Consider the following 22,218-nt stretch of genomic DNA (forward strand, 5'->3'; position numbering starts at 1 on the left):
GAATCAAAATAAATACAGGAAAGTTCCCTCCCTAGGGTGTCAATTTGCACTCTGCCCAGGTTCTTTACTTTTCTAAATCTCTCTCTCTGTAAGACTGTAGAAATACTTTGGAATGTTTTAGAACTGTAAAATTGTCTGAAGAAAGGAGGCTAACACTTGATACAATAGACCTCTAATCACTTGATAGCCTTTTCGATGGTCTGGCTGGGAATTTCAGGGATGTGAGACTATGGAGGGGAAAAAAAAGAATGAAATGCCACTTTGAAATCTATGTTTGTCTTTTGTCAGTTGCTGCTGCCCAAGAATTCATGGCAAAAAGGTAAATATGTAGTTTAAAATGAGTCTTTAAATCCCAGTACTCTCTTGCTGGTAAATTAAATCATAACTTACAGATGAGGATTTGTTCCATTACTAGGAAAAGGCAGAACATCACAGAATTGTTAGTAATAAAATTCTTGTAGCTTAATTAATAAAAGTATCCAATTCACCTTAAGGTTAAAACTTAATGAAAACTGTAACTAAGAATTAAGATCATTTATAGATGCATTTGTGTTATAAAACAGCAAAAAAAAAAAAAACCTGAAATTATAACTAAGTAAATTTAGTCTGAAACTATTATTGTAAGTGTAAATTCTAAACTAATCTTTCCTTTACTTATAGTTACTTCAAGCCTAACCTCACCCCTTGCCTTTGCCTATGGTTATTTCACAATAGCTTCTGCCCCTACAGTTCAGAGATGAGCTGGGACATCCCTGTCTCCTGTCCTGGTATTAGTAACCCTGCTTTCTCTCATGAATCCAAGTGTAAACTAAATTGCTGCCTGGTGAAATTCTTAGCCCTTAGGGATAAACGACCACTGGAGTTTTATTATCTCCAAGGACTGCAGGAAATAAAGGAAGTATCCTGCTTTAAATCTCAGTGTTCCTAAGAGTGGCAATTCATGAGAGAAACCAGTCTCCCTGAGGCTTCAAATAGCCTCAGTAAGTATACATAGAATTAATCTCATTGCTAATTCAAAATTCTGCTAAATTCAAGATAAAATATAAAATTCTGAAACCAAAGAGAATTGTGTTAAAATATTAAGAACATTTTGGTTACAGGCCATTAGTTAAGAAACAAAATTCTTGTGAAAAACTGCATTGTCATAGTGTAAAACTGCATGGCCATAGTGTAAAACTGCACAGTCATATTGCAAATTAAGAAAAGTTTCAGGAGTCTTTGAAATGTTTTACAGTCACATTTATTTTGTAAAAAAAAAAAATAGAAGTTTTAAGTAACTAAAGTTATGTTTTTCTGTGTCAAACTATTCATGTCTTCCTATTTGCTCCAATTGTTGAGGTTAAATATGCAGTTATGTAAGTAATATATATTTCTGGAACCCAAATTAAGCTAAACAGTATATAAAATAATGCAAATTATAAGTAACATCAAGGAGTTGTGTTTCTGTGTCTAACTCTATTTGTGTCTGCCCATTTGCTCAGTGTATGTCTTCATACATCAGGATGATAATATCAAATTAAGAAGTAAAAATTCCTAAAAGAGCTCTATTCAAATTGTTAAAAATTAAATATGCAATATATGTGTGTATATGAAGTATTATATGTGAATAAATATTCCTGGACTCCAAATTAGACTAAGCAGGATGAAAAAGTCATCTAAAAATCGGATTATAGGAATTATTGGGAAAGGGCCTCCTATTTGCAAAAGCTTTGAGGGCAAGACTAGGTGTGGCAGATTAAACCTATCCACTAGCCTGGGGAATTAAGAATCAGTTTGCCCTGTAATCTCCCAGTTTAAACCTTTTGTCAGACATAAAATAAAGGTAATTAGTGGCTCTGTTGACAAATTTCAGTAAGTAAAAAAAAAAAAAGCCCATGAAAACTATGACGAGATCTTTCCTAGATTATAATGAAACAAATTAGGTAATTGTGTAATGTGTTTTGTAACCTGGTAGTCAGTATGCTTTTAAAAATTATTCATTTTCATAACTTAAACACAAAAAAGTTTTAGCTTCCTGTAAAGGAAAAAAGAAAACATTCCTTGCATAAACTATAATGGTTTCAATTTTATTTAGCTTGAGTGTAATCTCCTTTAGTTTATAAAATTCCCATTAAATAAATTAACATTTTATGTAAAAAATCTTTAGAGTAATAAAAATTGTAAGTTCATGTTAACAAAATTAAGCTAAAGCAAAAGATTGTAGATATGCTCTCTTAAATAAATAAATTTCTTTGGTTAATAATTGTAATTTAATAATTTTATTTAAACATAAAATAACTAGTCAATATGGTTGTAGTCAATATAAAGAGTTTGTAAAACATCTTCAAAACTGAAAATATTTAAATAGTTCTAGTTCTAGAAGTCATGGTTAACTAAAAACTTGGATTAGTATTAGTGGCAAAGAATAACTTCATGATAATAAAACCTGTCTGAAGTCCACTGCAAGGTGCATATTAAAATAAATAGTAATAAAAAATTATCTTGATTCTATTGAGAATCTGTTTTCAAATTAACAATGAAATATAGTTTTTCACTCTATTACTAAAGTAAAATGCCTACAATTATCTTAATGATAAAATTATATAAGTAAACAGTCATTTGATACATGATGTGTTGCATTAAAGTGTTTAAAATATATATAAAAACAAAGAACAAACTTTAACATTGTCAAGTTCTTTTGTGCATTCAAACCAGATCTTGAGTACATTACAGGTTGCCTCTCCATGTAAGTCATTGGCTAGGCTGGTCACTGACCCCTCAATTAGAAATATTTGCTATATCAGCCTCTGGTTCTCCTCCTGAAGTTGATGGAAATTATGTTGCATTTTCAAGCCCCTGCAGCAGCCAATGATGACTCAGTACAGCCAAGTGAACAATGGATATTGTCTCCAGACTGGCACTGTTCCATAGTGCCAGAGAGCACTATGCACCATACTAGTAGAATACTGGAAACTCTCTCTAGGATCAATGATGCTGCAACTTGCTCACAGTGTGAAGAACATGCTAAGTGGAGCCATGATACCAGGATACTGTAAGTAAAACTTAAACACAATTGACATTATGGTCTGCTCCCATGGAGAGATAACATTGTAAAGTACTACAAACCTGAAACTTAAAACTATTAATTGCAACTCTGAAATCTTATGCATTAAATAATACATCAGTTAATATTAAGTGCTGTACTTTTATCCTGTACTAAATATATGCCTAATAATTATAACGGTATCTTTTCTATTTTGAATCAAGTGCAAAAGTATATTCGACATGTTAGATTCATAGTAAATTCATTTTCTAAACAGTTAATAAACATGTCTATAGAATAAGGTGGCAGTCTCAGCCAGGCTCAGTCAACTTGCTGTTCTACTGTACTCTACTGTGTAGCAAAAATGAGGCTTGCTTGCTAATAATGAGTCACCTATTGAACAAGTCAGAATTACTAGAAATTGTACAATTAAAACCAAAATGTAAAGACCTTTATTCTGTAGTTCTTATCACTCCCACAGCTAAATACTAAGAAAATTTCCAACTTAAAGTACTAATCCTGAATGAAACCAATTGTCCAAAGGGTGCCAGTTCACCTGGAACATATAACAGAGCACATATATGCCAATCATTAAACAGCTTAAAATGTGTCTTCAAACAAAGCTAAGTATCTATTGCAAAATTTCTCTCTAAAACTAAATAACTTAGAAAAAAAGATATATATATATACTGTTCCACCAACTTTTAAAAAAGAGTGCCATCTTTATAAGCACCTAACCTTGTCTACCTCTGTAATCCAATGTCCTCTTTTAAAAATGGGTATTACAAACTTTTAATTAAGTTTGTTTCTTTCAGAGTGAACATCTTATTAACCAAATGAAAACTTCATTCAACTTCATGCAGAAGGCCAGATCCATCTTCCTCCAGTTAAAATAAAATAGAGTTTCACACCTTGTTAGGCAATGACTATAGCCCAGGGCCAGCAAAAAGCAGTTACAGAAAACAGATCATCTCCCTTCAGCACCCCTTTAAGTTAAAGGTGTAAACTCTTTAAGGGTAAAACAAAATTAATAGATGGATCTATTATGTAAATCTATGTAGGTGCTGGTGGCTCAAGGATGGCTGCAGGGGGCCCCTGCCCCAGAATTCCATTGTCCAGAATGAAAACATAAACTTCTGGGAACAGCTCCTGGATGCTACATTGAAAATTGATAAGTAAAGTAATCAATCAAAACAAGAAACAGCCACCCACCTCATAGCTCCAACAAAAATTATGCCAAAGCTAAGCAAGTTCAACTTTGGCATAAGGGGGGAAATGATGTAGGTTATGGGTGGGAGGCTCTTTGTCTCTTCAGAGATAACCTTAACCTAAGCTGTCTGTCCTGACTTGTTAGTGTGGATAAGTAAGAGGCTGCAGGCCTGCCCTTGATGACCATGGCAACAACTCCAGTACAAGGAAACAGTTTAACAATGCAAAATCAATAAACTTTAACTATTCAGGGGAAATGCAAACAAAATGTGCTAAAAGCTCATCTAGAATGTATGAAGTCCATGCTAAAAACTTACCTAGGATGTGAAAAATATATGCTAATTCAAGCCTATTGAGAACTGAAACAAAAGAAGCATTTGGCCTTTCCTCTCTGTATAAAAGGGACTCAAAAATCTGGTTCAGGGCTCGGGTTTGAAACAGAAAGCTCCCGAGTCTGGCCAGCCATCAATAAACCATTTTTCCTTCTCAAAACCGTTCCTGAGGCCTGGCCTTTCTATACACAAATAATTGAATCTCTTTCAAATTCTACATCTTATCTTCAAAAAAACTCAATTTACAAAAATGAAAAAAAAAATGTCTCAGGGAACACAGATTTTTAAAAAATACCCAAATGATCTAAAACAGATAGGGAAGTGGCATTTCAAATTTATATGTCTGGTCGATTCCACCTCACCCAAAACTATATGACTTTGTGACTCACAGGTCAGCTTCCCAGCTAAGGCACTAAAAAGCTTTCTTCTACAGATGCACACACAGCAGAAATGAAGCAACCCATGCACACTCAAACACAGAGACTAAGACTACACAGACCTATGATAGTTCATAACAGTCTACATGTGTGCATTCAAACCATCTCTCTGAAACCAGAATAACCTGTGGCAGAATGTTAGATGAGCAATAAGAACTCATTTGTATTTACCATTTTCTCTTATGGTTAAGTTCTTTTTCCAGATGCATTGTAGTTGACACTTTGTAATAATCCCTCAGTGCCAAGAGAAGCTCATCCCTGGGAGTCATGTTCCTCATGGGGAGGAGGGGAGGTAATATATTTAAATGGTGAATTTGGCTTAGAGAGAAGTCACATTTGACCAATAAGGAAGCTCTCAGGAGGTAACTTTTAGGCAATATATCAATTTTAAAAGATAAGTTTCTTAAGTACAATCATCAATATTAAGGATTGGACCATCCTTCTTCACTAGGCACCACCCCTACATTTGGGGGATTCTTATAGTCCAATTAGAGAATGTAGCAGAACTCTCCAGGACTGGAATTCAATATTCTTTTGAATATTGTCACCCACTGTGACAATGCCCCATGAACACTTGAACACATGCCTTAGAGGTATTCCCCAGGTGATCACGTTCCCATGTATATCTCCATCACCAACACCACACATCATTGTTCCTGCCCTGCCACAGTTATGAACTTTCTGTGATCTAAAACCTCTCCAGAGATGAAGCCAAGGAAATAACCAAATAAAAATAATAATAAAATGAAATAGGAATGATAACTTTTTAAAAAGCAAAGAACAAAAATGTTAAAACATTTTAGTAAACCTTTTTTGTCTTTTATCAGTGTAAGATGTTTTCTTGTATGTACAGTGACATTTTCTTCCATATATTCCCACAGCGTCTTGCTTTTTAAATTCATTTTGTATTCACAGATGCTTTGGGTTACATAAAAGTCATGTAGAGAATATAGGGGATTGCCTATATACCCAGTACCCTCCCCCTACTCCCCTAAACCCTATTAATAGCATTTTATAGGTAGATGGTATATTTGTGTAGATATAGATATATATATATGTATAGATACTGAATCATCATTACTATCTGTGGTCAATGGTTTATATTATGACTTATAATTTTGACTGTATCCTTTTATAAATTTTGACAAAACTTAAAATGGCCTGTATCCATTACTGTGAGATAATGAACAATTCTAATGCCCTAAAAATGCCCTATGTTCCATCTATTCTATTCTTCCTTCTATTTCCCTTTGAGACCTATGGAAATCAATAAGTTTCACTTTCTAAAGAACAAGATTAATAGTTACTTGCAATAATATTGGGGGCTTGACCTATTCCTCTGTTTTCTTTTATTAAGAATTACCTATGTTCTTGAGAGACTCTTGCCCTTCTATTTGAGGACATACAATGACTTGGCCCAGGATGGGAGTTGAATATTTTCTTGTTTATTGTGTGGGTATCCATGCACTGTGACAAGATGAATACTACTTACATAGTCCATAGAAATCTGTCCCAGGTGTGCCCTGTTCTGTAACCACCCACACAATAAATACCATATACTTCTAATCCTCCCAACTAGACTTGCTGAAATAACATTTCCAACTTTGTAGTTTTAACCACAGACCTGAAAATCCCCAGAGTTCTCCTGCTCCTACCCCGAACCCTCCCTATAATTCCATGGATAGTCAACCCAACTCCTCCACTGCGGTCACCCCTCGGGCTGAAGTGTGGTTTGCTGGCTTGGCAAAGGGAGCGGCCGCGGTAGGCCTAATTCCGCTGCCCCCATAATAGGGTGGTTGGTCGGGCCCACCGCCACCCCTGAAGGAAGCTTGGCATGGGCGCAGAGTGCCCTCGGGTCTCCCCTTCTTGGAAGGCATGCTTCTGCGGCCACCCCTCCTCCCGGATGGCACCACACGATGCCTTGTGGGGCAGCACCCTTCTTCTTCTTTCTCCCTGCACAGGCGCAGGGCAGAAAATTCCAGTCTGCCCTTTTCCCCTCCCCCAACAGCAGCAACAGCCAGGTGTGGTTGGAAAAATCCAGTCTGCCCTTTTCCCTCCCCCCAACAGCAGCAACAGCCAGTTGTGGGCTGGAAACTCCAGTCTGCCCTCTACCCCAGCAACAGCAGCCACCAATCACTAAACCCTGCCACTTCCCCCACCAACAGCAACAGCCAATCCCTAATCACCACCCCTCCCCCATCCAGTACCACCCACTGACCTTTCTCCAGCAACCAATCAGAACAGGGCATGGCTTCGACCAATCAGCCTTCCCCAGCCCCTATAAAACTGTTGCCTCTCCCTCAATAAAGTTGGACTTGCGTGTTTACCTTGTCTCCGTGGTAGTTCTTCTGCCGTGCACCCTCCAGTCCTGAGAGCCCCCGACAAGGGCCTGGCCTCCCTTGTCCCCAGTTCATCACCTGCTTCTCGGGGTGACCCCTTTCTCGCTGGCTTCGCTGGGCGACCCCGTCAGCCGAACCGCGCAACCCCTTGTGAGACCAATCCATTGTCTGCTGCCAGACCGACCCCTCGTCCCAAGCGGGACCGATCCCTCATTCCAAGTGGGACCAACCCCTCATCCTGAGCTGGACCGACCCCTTGTCTGCAGCCAGACCCCACCTCTACCAACCGAGCAAGGCGCCGCACTCCACCCTACCCCCTCTCAGACCAGCACCACTGAACTCAACAGCATCACAGCACCACTATCATGTAGAAACACTGCACAACCACATCCCTCTACTTTATCATAGATTTGTCCATGCAGGCATTTGCTCACAACCCTCTCCTCCTTTTCTTTCTCCTATAAACCTATCTATAAGGCCATCTCTCTGAGTCTGCTCAATTTGCTTAATTCATATCAGTGAGGTCATGTAATGGTTGTCCTTCAGTGCCTGGCTTACTTCACTCAACATAAGGTTTTCAAAATTAATCCAATGCTATCCCATGTGTTAATACTGCATTCCTTCTTGCAGTTATATAATAATTCCATTGCATGTATATATGAAAATTTGCTTATCCATTCATCCATTGATGGACATTTGATTTTCTTGCAACTTTTGGCAATGGTAAATTATGCCACTATGAACGTTGATGTGCATGTATTTGTTCATGTCCCTGCTTTCAATTCTGGATATACACCAAGCAGTAGGATTTCTGGATCATATGTCAGTTCTATAGTTAGCTTCCTTAGGAGCTATCAAACTGTCCTGCATAATGGATGCACCATTCTACATTCCCATATCATCAGAGGTTAGGTGTTCCCTCTCCTCCACATCCTCTCCAACCCTGGTAGTCCTGTTTTTTTGATAGCCACCAGTCTAATGGGTGTCACATGGTATCTCATTGTAGTTTTAATTTACAAAAGTTTTTAAGATTGAGGAGATCCAATTTATCTACTTTTTTCTTCTGTTGCTTGTGGTTTTGGTGTAAAGTTTATGAAACCGTTTACTACTGCAAGACTTTGCATATGCTTCCCTACATTATCTACCAGGAGATTTATTGTCTTGACTCTTATATTTGCATCTTTGATTCATCCTGAGTTAATTTTTGTATAGGGCATGGGATGGTGACCCTCTCCCATTCTTTTGGATATGGATATCCAGTTCTCCAAGCACCAATTATTGAAGTGGTCATTATATCCCAGTTGTATGAATTTGGTGGCCTTGTTTAGTGTCATATATATTTGAATATCTACAACAAAACTCTCAGTACTATACCATCGTTCCATATGTCTATACTTGTGCCAATACAATGCATTTTTTGGCCACTGTACCTTTGTGCTATGTTTTCAAGTCTGGTACTGTAATTCCACCAATTTAATTCTTCTTTTTCAATACAACTTTGGCCCCTTGTCCCATCAAATACATTTTATATTTAGCTTTTCCAATTCAGTAAAGATGCTGTGTTTTATAGGGATTGCATTACCTCTGTAAATCACTCTGGGTAGGATATTTGTGTAGGGCAGATATCTTAAATATGTTTAATCTTCCTTTGTATGAACAGGGAATATTCTTCCATTAATTTAGGCTTTCTTTGATTTCCTTTAATAACGTTTTTTAGTTTTTGACATACAAGTCTTTTGCATCTTTAGATACATTTATTCCTATATTTGCTTCCTTTATTTGCAATTGTAAACTGACATTTTTTTCCTGATTTCCTCCTCAGATTGTTCATTATTGGTGTACAGAAATGCAATTCATTTTTCCACATTGATCTGTAACCTGTCACTTTTCTAAACTCATTTATCAGCTTTAGAAGCTTTGTTGTAGATTTCTCAGACCTTTCTTTATGTAGGATCATGTCATCTGCAAACAGTGATATTTTGATTTCCCCTTTCAAGTTTCGATACCTGTTATATTTGGTTCTTGTCTCAGTGCTCAAGCAACTACCTCTACCACAATGTTAAGTAGGAATGGTGATAGTGGGCATCCGTGTCTTGTTCTTGATCTTAGAGGGAAACATTTTAGCATTTCACCATTCAAAATAATGTTAGCTGTGAGTTTTTCATTTATAACCTTTATCATGTTGAAGAAATTTCCTTCTATTCTTATCTTTTACAGTGATTTTATTAGGAAATGGTGCTGTATTTTGTTTAATGCTTTTTCTGAATCAATAGGTATGATTGTTTTATTTTTTCTTGATTTTTTCTTTTGATCTCTTAATGTGATATATTACATTGATTGATTTTCTTATGTTGAACCATACTTTCCTACCAGGAATGAAACACACTTGGTCATGGTTTATAATTCACTTGATGTGTTGTTAAATATCATTAGCCAGTATTTTGTTGAGGATTTTAGACCATCTAGACCATCTAAATTGGTCTATAGTTTTCCTTTCTTGTGGTATCTTTATGTGGCTTTGGTTTTAGGGTTACACTGGCATCATCGAATGAGTTAGGCCATTTTCTCTCCATTTCTCTGTTTTGGAAGAGCTCAACCAGGATTGGTGTTAGTTCTTTCTGGAATGTTTGGTAGAATTCACCTGTAAAGCCATCTGGTCCTTGGTTCTTCTTAGTTGGGAAATTTTGATGACTAATTCATCTCATTACTTGTGATTGGTCCTTTGAGATAATAAATTTTTTCTTTCCTCATTGAAGTTTGCATGTGTGTCCATTTCCTCTAAAATATACATATTTTCTGCATAAAATTTTTCATAGTATCCTCTGATGATAATCTTTATTTCTGTGCAGCTGGTGGTAATATCCCTTCCTCATTCCTTATTTGCTGTATGTGCATCTTTCCTCTTTTTTTCTTTGTTAGTCTAGTTAAGGCTTTGTCAATTTTGTTAATCTTCTCAAAGAATCAGCTTTTGATTTTGCTAACTTTTCTAGTTCTTTCTTATTTTCAATTTCATTTAGTTCTTATTTTTATTATTTCCTTTTATCTACTTGCTTAAGGATTAGTTTGTTGTTCTTTTTCTAAGTTCTCCAGGTGTGCACGTTGGTCTTTAATTTTAGCTTTCTACTTTTTAATTAATTAATTAATTTCCTTTCCCTCCCCTCCCACCCCGGTTATCTGTTCTCTGTGTCTATTTGCTGCATCTTCTTCTTTGTCTGCTTCTATTTTTGTCAGCAACACTGAAACCTGTTTCTTTTTGTTGCCTTATCTTATTGTGTCAGTTCTCTGTGTATGTGGCACCATTCTTGGGCAGGCTGCACTTCCTTTCATGCTGTGTGACTCTCCTTACAGGGTGCATTCCTTGCATGTGGGGCTCCCCTATGTGGGGGACACCCCTGGGTGGCATGGTACTCTTTGCATGCATCAGCACTGTGCGTGGGCCAGCTCCACATGGGTCGAGGTCACCCAGGGTTTGAACTGCAGACCTCCCATGTGATAGACGGACACCCTAACCACTGGGCCAATTCCACTTCCCTCTACATTTTTAATATAGGCATTTACAGCTATCAATTTCCTTGTCTAACTGCTTTTTGCTGTATCCCATAAATTTTCATATGCATGTTGTCATTTCCATTCATTTCAAGGTAGTAACTCATTTCTTTAGCAATTTTCTCCTTGACCTACTGGTTGTCTAAGTATATTTTTTTAGCTCCCATATCTTTGCGCCTATTCTGGTTCTTTGGCCCTTACTGATTTCCAGTTTCATTCAATTACGATTAGAGGAATTACTTTGTATAATTTTGATCTTCCTGAATTTGTTGATAGTTGTTCTGTGACCTAGAAAGTTGTCACTGAACTTCCTGGGCATGTATGCTCATGTCTTTCAAAATACTTGGGAAACTTTCAGCCATTATTTCCTCCAATACTCCTTTTGATCACTTTCCTTTCCCTTCTCCCTCTGAGATGCCTATAATGCATATGTTTGTGTGTTTCATGTTGTCATTCAGATTCCAAAGTCCCTGCTGGGTTTTTCTATTGTTCTTTCTATCTGTTCTACTATCTGTATGATATCTGTACTCTCTTACACATCTTGATTCTTTCCTCTGTCTGTTCAAATCTGCTGTTATGTGCATCCTGTGTATTTTTTATATAACTCATTGTGCCATTCATCACCATCAAATCCATTATCTTTTTAAGGTATGTTTATAATTTCTTCAGTATGTTCTCCTATTTTCTTCTTAATGCCATTTTTCTCTTCCTTCATATCATTATGTTGATTCATAATATTCATCTGGACTTCCCTGATTAGTTGTTCCACATTTTGCTTCTCCTATTTTTCTATTTTTAATTTTTATGAAGTAAATCTTCCTTTTTCTCAATATGGCTTGTAATTTTCTGTTGGTGTCTAGGCATTTGTTTATCTTGATGTACTTATTTGTTTGGTTAGCTTCTCTTTCTACTCTATGGATTTATTTTGTTGGGGTTTTTTGGTTGGCATTTCTCTGACCCTTAAGTTCCTCCTATGTTATGCCCTTATGGTTGTCAATGTTTCCTTGAAAAAATATTAGTACCAGAGAAAAGGAATGAGATAAGAAGAGAAAGGAGTAATTATAATATTAATTTTTAAAAATAGAAAAGGATCCATAAAAGAGCTAGGAAAATAAGAAAGCAATATGAGTTTTTAAAAAATGAATAAAATTAAAAATGTGGAAAAGAAAAAAAATGAAACTTAAGAACAAAATAGATTAAAATAAATAGAATGATTTAAAAGATCAGAAGGATGAGAAGAGAGTAAAAGAGAAAAGAAAAACATAGAGAATTTTCTTTTAAAAGACCAAACAAAAAGAGGTGGACTCTAAGAAAATCAATGGAAAAAAAAAGATACAAAAATAAAGAAAAGAAACAAATTAGGCCAAAAAGAAAAGTAAATATAAAAGAAAACAAATAAAGAAAGAGGAAAGACAACAAGGAGGAACCAAAGAATCACCACCACCAATCACTATAACAGTCTTCCCGCTTAAGCCTCGGTAGCAGTTTGACATGATTATGATTTCCAGAAATAGATATTGGATTACGTTTGCAATCTGGTCTGTGGGCAAAATTAAGTTATGATTAGGGCTTTCATTGGGCCATGTCATTAGGGCATTGAGTCCCCACACTTTGGTAGATAAAAGGCATGATAGAGGACAGGGTTGAGGGATTTTGATGGTGGAGTTTGGTGTTGAAGTCTTAAACTGGTGCTCACAAAGGAAAGAGAAGCAAGCCCCAGGATGAAAGGAACCCTGAGCCCAGGAAGAAGCAAACCCTGGGAAGAGAGGAACATTGTACCTAGAGAGAAGCAAGACCCTGGAAAGGAGGAAGCCTGAACACTCACAGATGCTGGCAGCCATCTTACTCCAATGCGTGAAAATAGGCTTTGGTGGGGGAAGTAACTTATGCTTTACTGCCTAGTATCTGTAAGTTCCTACCCTAAATAAATATTCTTTATAAAAACCAGCCAATTTCTGGTATTTAGTGTCAGCACCATTTTGGCTGACTATTACAGCCTCTATGGAGATTCTTAGGCCATCAGTGCTCATCAATCAATTACCTTTCAATGTACCTCCACAGGTGATGTAACAGGTTTAAGGAATAGAATACAGAGAAAAAATGAACAATAAAAATAAAAAATAACAGATCTGAGAACCCTAAAACAAAAACATAATCTGTCTCTATGTTCTTTGTCATAAGGTACCAGATGGGTACCTAATAATCTGGTGGATCACTTTTTTAATCAGTTCTCTAAGGAGACTCAGGAATTGAGCCAGGGACCTCATATAAGTAAAGCAAGAGTTCCTCTATTGAGCTATACTGGTTTCAAGACAGCTTAAGTAGTTTTCAGAAATCTTATCTGTTCTATCTACCCCCTCTTCCTCAGGCAAATTAGCCTTCTAACAGCCAAGTCGGCCTGTTTAGAATACCATCTTTGCCCCATCTATGCCTCTCCAAGATTAGCTGGATGTGATAACCTGTCGGACCAGATTCTCCCATCCCTTCTCTCTGCTTCTACCTTAGTGCTAGCCTGGGACTCTCAGTAATTCAAAGGGGGATCTTCTGGCCAAACTCACCAAAAAGAAACCACTCTCCACCCTGCACTAGTTCCCTTTTCTACCCTGGGCACACTCTTTCCTATTCTATTGGTTGCAGTGGTTCAGGGGCTTTATCGAGACTATTTGCCTTAAAGGGTGGGGTATATGTGTCATTTCCAGCAACTTTGACCAGGAGCTCATGGTTGCCCTTTAAACTCTTCATCTGTCTAGTTCATTCTTGGTTGATGCATAGCACTTTCACATACTATATAGATCCAAGACAGCTCCCTTGGATAGTTTTTTCCCTTTCTCCATTCTTTTTTATGAAGGATTTTGATTCTGCCTACTTTGATACCATTTTCCAAGAAGTCTCTCTATATTTTTAAAAATAAGAAAGTTTAGCATGAAGAAACCTGCCCTACAAAAAATGCTAAAAGTTTAACTTTAGGTATAAAAGAGAGGAAAGTAGAAAATTGTAGACTAATATAAAAAAATTAAGATATCCAGTAAAGCTAACTACACATGCAAATGTAAACCCCAGTAAATGTAACCCCAATAGTTGTGGATTTTGTATGCAAAGTTACACTTTACTTCCTATAATAAATGTGAAGTGTAATATTTGGCTATCAATGAGAAATAACATTTCTATGTTTTGGAGGTACAAAAATCACAGAGGAAATGTGTGAATGTTGTAGTATAAGAGAAGAGGCTATGTATACTATTGAATTAAGATGGCATCATTTCAATTAGATTAGGTTTTTTAATACAAACTCCACAGTAAACACATAGGAAGTATTACAAATTTATAAAGAAATTGAAATGAGAAAGAGTTCAATCAATTACATCAGAAAAGATCAACTATGCACAAAAGAACGTAAAAGAAAATGTATGTAATGAATGTAAATAAGACATCTTGGTTGAATGGATGAAAAAGCATGATCCAACTCTGTTGCTTACAAGAGACTTACCTGAAAAGTAAAGAATGAAAAAATATTTGCCATATACATAATAACCAAAATAGAGTTGAGATGGCTTTATAAAAGTATCAGATAAGATAGTCTTCAAGTAAAAAACTGTTACAAGACAAAAGACACTGTTAGAAAAGAGGTATAAAAATTTAAATATCAGGAAGCAGACTTGGTCCAGTGGTTAGGCATCCGTCTACCACATGAGAGGTCCGCCATTCAAACCCCGGGCCTCCTTGACCCATATGGAGCTGACCCATGTCCAGTGCTACACTGCACTGCCATACAGGGGTGTCCCCCGCATAGGGGAGCCCCATGGGCAAGGCATGTGCCCCGTAAGGAGAGTCACCCAGCATGAAAGAAAGTGCAACCTGCCCAGGAATGACACCGCACACACGGAGAGCTGACACAACAAGATGACACAACCAAAAGAAACACAGATTCCTGTGCCACTGACAACAACAGAAGCAGGCAAAGAAGAAGATGCAGCAAAATAAACACAGAGAACAGACAGCCAGGGTGGGAGGGGGGATGGAAGGGAAGAGAAATAAATAAATAAATCTTTTTAAAAATTTAAATATATATACACCCAATCACGGAGCTCCCCAAAAAACATGACGAAAACTTTGACAATATGGAAGGAAGCAATAAAACCCCTAAGAGTTAGAACTTCAATACATCAATGCATAGAGCATAGAGATATAAGACCAACATGGGAAGTACTGAACATGACCAATAACCTAAATTATTAAATGGACTTAAGTGGAATGGGCAGTTTCTTAGAAACACATGAGCAACCTAGCCATGAAAGGTTAAATAACATTAAGGTGTCAATTCTACAGAAATTGCTTTACAGATTCAATGCAATCCCAGAGAAAATTCAAAACATACTTTGCAGAAATGAAATAGACTTTAAGTCTATTAGAAAGGTAAGGGACCTTAAATAGCCAAAAACATCTTGAAGAAGAAAAAATTTTAGAGGATTCATACTTCCTTATTCTAATTATATTAGCTACTACAAAATCTACAGTATTCAAACTTCATGGTAATGGCATAAAAATAGACATATTGATCAATGGAGTGGAATTTTGATTTAAGAAATAGGCCCTCATGTCTATGATCAATTGATTTTTGAAAAGGCTGCCAACTGAGACAGAGGGGGCTTTTCAACAAATTGTGCTGAATGAACTGGATGTCTAGATCCAAAGGAATGAAAGAGGATCATATTTCACACTATATTCAAAAGTTCACTGAAAATGTAATGCTCTTGCATCAATGCTATAGATGTACTATGTTAATCTAGACAGGTAGGGAAAAATATATCAAATGTACAATATAGACTGTTCTATATATTCTATATGTGAAGTGTTTGCATGTTCATAATTCTCTAATAAAAACATATTTTTGAAACTTAACTAAAAATGGGTTCAAAGACCTAAATATTAGTGTAGAGACCATAAAACTCCTAGAAGAAAATATCAGGAAAAATCTTCAAGATCTTGTGGTAAGAGGTGGTTTCTTAGACCTTACACCCAAAAAAAGCAGAGAAATAAAAAACAGATAAAAAGGACCTTCTCAAAAATTACTACTTTTGTACTTTAAAGGAATTTATCAGGAAGGTAAAAGACAGCTTACCCAATGGAAGAAAATAAAAAGATCACACAATTCAAAAAGACAAGCAAGCCAATTTAAAAATGGGCAAGAGCTTGAACAAACATTTTTTTATAAAGATGAAATACAAATGACTAAAATACATATGAAAAGATGTGCTACATCACTACATATCAGGGAAATGCATATCAAAACTATGAATGTGATGAGATAAAAGAAACAGTAAACTATAAATATTAGAGATGATGTGGAAAAATGGGCACCCTCATCCACTGCTGGTGGGAATGTTGAGTGGTACAGCCAAGGGGAAAGGCACTTCAGCAGTTCCTCATGAAACCAAGTATAGAATTTTTGCATAATCTGGCAATCCCACTACTGGGGATGCATGCATATTAGTACTCTACAGATAACCCAAATTTCTTGGTTTCTATTTGTTTGAAAGACTTTTTACCCATCTTTTCAGCATTAACTTTCATATGGCATGAATTTAAGGTGAGTTGCTTGTAAACAGCCTATAGTTGGGTAGTGGTTTTATATTTATTTTTCCATTTTGTCTTCTTGTTGGAGAATTTTCTCCACTGATATTTAAAGTAAGTACTGGCAATGCAGTACTATACTCTGAAATTTTTATTTGGTTTTGTGTCATGCCTTGTTTATCCATCAATAATTCCATTATTCCTATTTTTGTATTTGTTTGGCCTTGTTTTGAACTATTTTGAGTCCCTTCCCATTCCATCTGCATATTTTAATTAGATATTGTCTCTATGATTTCCATGTGGTTTAGCTATGATACCTTAAATCTTTAATAATCTCATGTAATTTAATAGCAAACTAACATAACAGTATACATTGAGCTCCTATACTCTTCCACTCCCACCTTTTTGTTGTTTTTGACACAAGCTACTTTATATATTGTGTCCAAATCCATAGATATATCATGACTTTTTATATTTTCATTTCATATCTCACAAGAAATAAAAATGAACATAAAAGTAAAAAATACTTTAGTATAGCACTGGTGTTTATAACTGCTCTTGCAATTACTTTTTTTTTTTTTTTTTTTGAGATCTGTATGCTTTTATGCTCCTTTTAACCACTGTTTGGTGTTCTAGTGTTCTTTCATTTCAGATACTGAGGAAGTCCCAATAGCATTGCTTGTGCATCAGATCTCATGTTGTCAAACTCTATCAGAATTTGCTTATCAGGAAATGTCTTAATCTTCCCTTATTTTTTAATATATTTATGCATATATTTATTAGAGAATTTGTGAACTTATGAAACAATCATGCATAATGTGCTGAATTCCCATATATCACCCCTGCACCAACATTTTACATTGTTGTAGAGCATTTGTTATAGCTTATGAAAGAACATCATCAGTCTATTACTAACTATTGGTCCTTAGTGTACATTTGGTATTTTTTTCCATACAGTCTTTATTAAAACACCATGTGTTAGTACTGCACATTTGTTATAGCTCATGAAAGGACACTCTTATATTTGTACTCTTAATAACAGTCCATCTTCTACCACTGCATTTGTTACAGATTATGAAAGAACATCATCAAAACATTACAACTATCTGTGGCCCCAAATACACACTTGGTATATTTTTCTATTCATAGCTTTATTATTAATAGCATGTATTGAGTATTGTACATTTGTTATACTTCATGAGAGAACACTCTCATATTTGTACTGTTAACAACAGCCCATCTTCCACCACATGAATCACTGTGCTATATAGTCCTATGCTCATATAATCTATCCAGAATGTATACCCAGTAGCACTCACTTTCATCACAGAATTGTGCAGTCATGCCTTGACAAAATTTTTAATGTTTTCCTTAGTCAAAAAGAATCAATCCCATACCTCCCTATTATTGACCCTTAACATTTTTATAGTACCTTCTATGACATTGATGCCTGAATATTACAATATTGCTGTTGACTATAGTCCATAAGTTATATTAATTGTATTTTACCATGCAACTCCATATTCTTTTCACCTAGTGATGCAGATTTGTTCTAGTTCAGAGAAGAACATTCTTGTGTACTATTTACCAAACTACTCATCCACCTTCGATTCCCTGTGTTATTCACTTTCTAGACTATTCTCTGATTTTCATTCAGCTGACATTTATATCCCTAAACTAGTACTTTTAGCCACAATCCCTTTTATAAGCCAGCTCTATTAATTATACTCACTATAATACCTTAACATCAACTCTATCCATTTGCACACTTTTAGAGTGAAATTAGTTAAAAATTTTACATATATTAATCATCAGTATCCCTCCTCAGGTCTCATTTTATCTCCTAGTAATTTATACTCTAGGTTTTGAATCTGTTTTTAATTCCTTTTATCAGTTTAAAATCATACTGTAAGATTTTATTAATAATAAGAATTTAGGTATAATATTCCAAAGTACATTTTCAAAAAGTAAGAAGTGAAAAATGGAGTGTGGGAGTAAATTGTATTTCTCATTTTAGAAAAGGAGAAGGCAAAAGACACTGGTTCATTTTTTTTTTTTTTTTTTACTTTGCTATTTGGAGAAATATAGGCACAAAATGTCTTTGAAAAAATTCATGAAACTTCTTATAGTATTTTTTAAAAATTATTTTTGTAAAGTTCATTTTTCCACAATCCTATTTGTAATTCAATGTGAGTTACTGCCCTCTTCTTCCATCCTGAAATGGCTCCCTCATCTGTTTGCTCAATTGTCTGCTCTTGTTTGGCTTCTTTTGGAGGCAAAAAGAACCAAAGCCAGGACCTCCATGGAAGAGGCAAGTGCTCAAGTGCTCAAGTGCTTGAGCCCACATCCATTCCCACATAATTTTTAAAATAAAACAGCATATATACCTTCCAAATGACTGAGAGAAATGAAATTTGTGATCCATGGGAGCATGTTAGTGTATTTCACATGTGAGTTAAGGATAGATTAGTTTAAAACAAATAAGCATAAAGGGAAAGTGACTATCAAACCTGTGGGTGGTGGGAATGGTTAGCTTATCATCTGAGAGGTGTGTGGGTGCTATGAGTGGCAGCCACAGATGTGAGTTTGGGCTGTGGGGAACCATGTGCCCTAGGGTTAGAAAGCTGTTCATTAAGTGGCTTAGCTGAGTAGATGATGAGACAGCATATAGAAAAATTTTGTTACAATTCATCCTTTGATGCCTTAGCATCATTCTTTTGGAGGATAGTGAAAGTTTCAGCAGCTGATGTATTTATTGCCTTGGACATACTACTTTTAAGGCAGAAAAAAGCACTCAAGAATATTAGTCATTATAAAAATGTCAAGAAATAGTAAATTCAAAAGCTAGAAGCCTTTAAAGCCACTCCCTCACCCTTTAGGAGATAGCTAGGAGGAAATATTGGAGGTTTTTAACAGTTGCAATATTTGTTGAAAAACTCTGGTTATAATGTGAAATATCTTTACCTCTTCAGCCATCTTTTTCAATATTTTGAGTTACCCTGGAATTATTGATACCCATGTAACAGCAGGTTCTTCTTATAGCATAGGCACATGCTTTTGGGCCAAGAATTAGTCTAAGACCAGTTGATATGCCATGACCACTCAATGAGTTGTACTGCATATTATAGCATTGCCATCAATGAAATACACTGAAGCCCTTTCCATGTCAGACAGTTAGTCCCTAGGGATTTCCTACTGCAACAGGAGGTAATGGGGGCATCATCATCACCATAATAGTATCTGTGGGTAAGGAGATGAGCATTTGGAAAACCACATCTCCTGTAATTTGGGAAGGCATACTTTGTCAGTTTTAGCTTTCTCCTATAAATGCTGTTTCATTTTTAATTTTGCACCACACAATTTTACAGGTTTTGAAAAAATGTATAGTGTCCTTTACTCATCATTGCAATGTCATGCAGGACAATTCCAATGTCCTAAGAGTGCCCCATGAGACCCTATTTTTCCTTCTTCCTCCTGATAGAAACTCTAGAGACCACTGCCTTTGTATCATTGATACAAGTTCTTCCATTGATAGAATAATAAGTCTGCTTAAGTCTATAATTACATTTCCCCTTATGTTTGCTCATTCTTCAATCTTAAGGATTTGGGGATGGTGATGCTCCTTCTATTTCTGATTGAGAAGAGGCACAGACACTGGGAGGTAGATGGTTGGAACTTTCTTGCATTTGAAGACTCTCTCTGTTCCTTGGGATGGGCATTGTCCATCATCATCACCTTGTTAGATGTCCTGGGTGAGCTCAACGAAATGATGATTAGTCATTGCAACTCTGTTGAGATTCAGGGCTCAACCAAAGTGTGAGCAGACCAAAGATTTAATTCTCTGGGACATATATTTAACAAGTATAGTGCTCATTATAGGTTCCAATAAGAAGGGCAAAAGAGCCATGGGTAGGGAAATTATAAATGAGGCTAAGTCTGGTTCATTGGTAAGCATATACTCCAAAGTAAGGCCCACTGACAGGGTACCGAATTCTTGAGATTATCTGCCCTGCCTATAGTGTCTAGATGTCTCTATAGCCCTTAGGAGCACAGCTGTTTGACATATAGTTTACCATGATAGTTAATGAGATCTTGCTTAGAAATGCATAAGCATGACCTCTGAAAGGTCTTCCCAAGTTACTTTGAAATCTCTAGCCATAAAAACTCATTTTTATTTAATATTTACACCTTTTGGTACAGGTCTTTTTCCAGATGCATTGACAGTTGGTTTTTAGTAATAATCCCTTGGTGCCATGGAGGATCATCCCTGAGAGACATGGTGTCGCAGTGTGGGCTTGCCCGGAGGGCTGCTGCAGAGGTGGTGTGGGCTCAGGCGGAGGGCTGCAACACACGGAGGGGCCTTCCAAGAAGGCGCTCCGAGGCCGGCAAGGTGCGGAGGACGCGCGGTAGGAAGAAGACTACTGAGGAGACCAGGATCTGTGTGCAAGTCTGATTTATTCAGGAAGTATAGCGGTTAATATAGGGTGAAGATGGGGGAGGGGCAGGGGACATGGCTGGGGGCGGCAGACGGCTGATAGGTTCATGCAGGGGTGCATCACTGGTTGCAGGCAGAAGACGGGGTAGCCAGGGTTCTCGATGGCAGCGAGGCGGGGCTGTCATGGCGCGGCGGTGGCCCTAGGGGAGAGGCGGGGCTAGGCCACTGAGGGGGAAGCGGGTGCAGCTGGGCAGAGGGGCGGGCAGTACGCCCGAACCCCAAGCGGAGGGCCTTAACTCCCATTCCCGCCACCTGGGTCCGACTCGCACCGGTGCCTGGAGACGAGCCGACCCTTGCTGTCGCCGTGCTCCCACACGGTGCCACCCTTACATTTCCCCCTTTTCTTTTATTAAGTGCCAAAGAAGGTGGAAGAGGAAGGGCCAGCACTCATTTTGTTGGGGGGGGGGGCCTCACCAGGCACCGTGTTCGAGAAGCCTGTCTTGGGGGGAGTGAAGGTGGGTGGCGGCGGCTCCCGGGCCCTTTCAGCTTGGGCTAGGTGGAGTAGCCACAGAACTTGTTGGCGGAGAGGGTCGGGCTTGGCATTCAGGGTCATCATGGCCATCCGAGGGGTGAGGTGTCACTGGTGACGTTTCTCTCTCCAAGTCAGGCGGTTCGGCGGTGGCGGGCCGGATGAGGCGTCCTGGGATCCAAATGGGCTGGGCAGCGTCATCTGGAAAGACACAAGCAAAACCCCTTCCCTGGGCAAGGAGGGGGGCAGGCCCTGACCAGATGTTAGTCTTGGGGTCTTTCCACTGAACAAGGGGGGCCTGTGTGGGCCGGTAGGATGGGCCCCAAAGAGCATGTACTGGGGAAAGGCCATCCTCATCAAAGCAGAGGAGGTTGTGGTGGATTAAGGCAGAGGTGACAATTTCTCCAGGTGTGTGGCGGGGATGGTTGCTCCTTTCCTTTTGAATAAGATGCTTAAGGAAGAGATAAGTGCATTCAACCATGCCTTGACCTTGGGGGTTGAACGGAATTCCAAAGTGATGAGTGATGCTGTATAGCCTCAGGAACGCAGCAAAGGAAGCACTGTGATATGCTGGTCCATTGTCGCTTTTCAGGTCCCATGGGACTCCCATGAAGAGGATGGCTTGTCTGAGGGCCTGAATGCAGTGCTTGGCTGTTTCTCCTGGGAGGGGAACGGCATAGCACAGGTGGGAGAAGGTGTCAATGGCCACATGGAGATACTTGAGCCTGCCGAACTGGGGCACGTGGGTGACGTCCATTTGCCATTGGGCATTGGGGCGTAACCCGCGCAGATTAACTC

At 37.7% G+C, this 22,218-nt stretch overlaps 1 pseudogene; it reads right to left on the bottom strand.

The window, feature by feature from the left end:
- LOC139438569 (calcineurin subunit B type 1 pseudogene) overlaps nt 1–21,504 on the bottom strand; it is a 50,735-nt pseudogene extending 29,231 nt beyond the window's left edge.
- Between the last annotated feature and the right edge of the window lie 714 nt (nt 21,505–22,218).

This window comes from Dasypus novemcinctus (assembly GCF_030445035.2).
Source record: "Dasypus novemcinctus isolate mDasNov1 chromosome Y unlocalized genomic scaffold, mDasNov1.1.hap2 SUPER_Y_unloc_1, whole genome shotgun sequence".
NCBI lineage: Eukaryota > Metazoa > Chordata > Mammalia > Cingulata > Dasypodidae > Dasypus > Dasypus novemcinctus.